Below are 2,083 nucleotides of genomic sequence, written 5' to 3'. Positions count from 1 at the left end.
CCGTGTCACCGACACTTGCTTGACATTACATGAGTCTACACTCACTACTCACTCAGCCACGGAGCCCCCTTGTATCCTTGTCTGTTTGTTTGAGTGAAGAGAGGCACATTGTCACGAGAACGGTCATTTAGTACCGGAAAAAAGCAAAGAAGACAGACAGAGACAACACAGTGAAAGAAAAGAAGAAAGACTTACAAGTTTTGCCCTCCAATCATCCGCTAGACAAAAAAGGCATATCTTAAAGTTGATCGTTTTCAGTTGCAGACCACGCTAGCACCATCTCTTACCAGGTCCCTTGGCGCTGGTTGGTGCATTTAAAATGGCGGCTGCTGTTTATTTTTGCCTTGCTGACTCATGAAAATGATTCGAAAATTGATTACGTTCAATAAATAGACCAAGATGTACATAATTTGGAAAAAAAGGGGGAAAAAAAAAAAAGAAAATCGGATGATTAAAAAAAAAGTGTATGCCTCGACTGACCGTGCGTAGAAATGTCCCTGCTATTCCAGTGATGAGGGTAAGAACCGTCGTTCAAAGAGCACCCTGCAAAGACGGTTTTCAATACCCCCCCCCACAGCCCCAGAGCGCCCCGTTGTGCTCCGCGGTGCGATCTGATGCCACGCCACAGCCGCCGGAGGGGGAGCGAAGACAGAACGCTGCTCGCCACGGATAAGCGGGTTTTGTTGCCTCCATGCGGAGCCGAGTGAGCTCTGGCCTGGCTTCTTTTCGACAAGCTCTCCTCGTCAGTTAGAGGGTTTCTGCTGCTTGTTTTTATTTTGTCTGATTTGTTTGTTTTTTAAAAAGTTTGCTCGCGGGAAAAAACACCTGTGTGAGATGTTGTTTTCTCAAAATACGGTTCCATGTGTGTTCGTTTATCGTGTAAACATCTTTACGAAATGGTTTGGTCGTTTTCAGGAGCAGGATTTTCTGTGTTCTGTCACCCGTGCACTCTGAACTGATTCAGGATTTTGATTAGTTTCTCAGGACCTTTTATAAAAATTAATGTGTTATTTACACAAATTATTTTTATGCCCTTCCCGGTTTCGTCATTTATTTTGTTTCTCTATTTAAAAATTTTTTTTTTTAAAAACTTCCCACCTATTGATATAGAAATATGTTATTGAATATCGATCTGGCGAAGTGTATTGATGAGGCGTGTGTGCGGTTCTGAGGATTCGTACCCCTACAATGTGGTGTTTGCTTCCCACGTTTTTGCACCGCCGATGCAAGGGTCGAGTGATCTAGTAACCAAGTGCGCGTTGTGCATTTTGTGTTTTGTTTGATAGTAATCGATTGATTTCAGAAGGGTGCGAGAGGGCGTTTGACTGAACCGTGGGAATCTGAGGTTTGAATATCAACACCAATCGCGCGAGGGCAGCCTTTCTTTTAAAAATTAGATCAATAAAATTGTTGTGCAGTTTCGGTCTTGGAGTATGAAATGAGCCTCGGATTTTGGAGGGAGATTGTTTGATTGCGAATGCGGAAATGTGGACCTTTTATGTTGTTCTGCACTCCCCCCCCCCCCCCCCTGAAAATATATATTTGGAAATCTATCTGAGTTTTTTTTACCTACTAGACCCATCGTTGCGGCTGAATGCACGATTTGTCCACCCTGTCATTGTGCCATAGACAGGGAAGGATGGAGTTCATAATCCCCTTGGATTCGAAATTGAACAGTGTGGTTCATTTTAACTTCGTAACCGAACAAATTTCCCCTGAGGAAAATAATGCTGTTTTATTTTCTTGTTCATCCTTTTGTTGTATTGTAACGCATCTAATCCGGCTTGGGGAGAAACCCCCGACTTTTGTACGTCCTATGTGTATGCTCTCGTGCATAATTTATACCGTTGTCTGTCGAGGTGTGCCATTATGAGGGCACTGCGTCTGGTTCAGGAGGGAAAGTGAGATTTGTGTGGGATTGATAGACAACGAGACAGGAAAAGAGGAAGGAAGGAAGGAAGGGAGAGACAGGAGAGTGAAAGAGTTATGAGAGAGACGAATTGAGAGAGAGAAGAGAAAGAAAGGTGAAACGGTACAGGTAATGTGCGTGAGTGCGCGCGCGCGCGCGTGTGTGTGTGTGTGT

General features: G+C 44.0%; 1 long non-coding RNA gene across 1 annotated transcript in view; it reads left to right on the top strand.

Moving 5' to 3' along the window:
* Window positions 1-601: 601 nt before the first annotated feature.
* Window positions 602-2,083, top strand: part of LOC118477268 — a 7,752-nt gene continuing 6,270 nt past the window's right edge. Inside the window, exon 1 of the long non-coding RNA XR_004858254.1 lies at window positions 602-742. This is a non-coding gene — a long non-coding RNA (uncharacterized LOC118477268). The remainder of the gene's footprint in view (window positions 743-2,083) is intronic.

Source organism: Aplysia californica, unplaced genomic scaffold (assembly GCF_000002075.1).
Source record: "Aplysia californica isolate F4 #8 unplaced genomic scaffold, AplCal3.0 scaffold00054, whole genome shotgun sequence".
NCBI classification, from domain to species: Eukaryota; Metazoa; Mollusca; class Gastropoda; order Aplysiida; family Aplysiidae; genus Aplysia; species Aplysia californica.
Note: the sequence above shows the minus strand (reverse complement) of the source record. Positions and strands in the feature narration are given on the sequence as shown.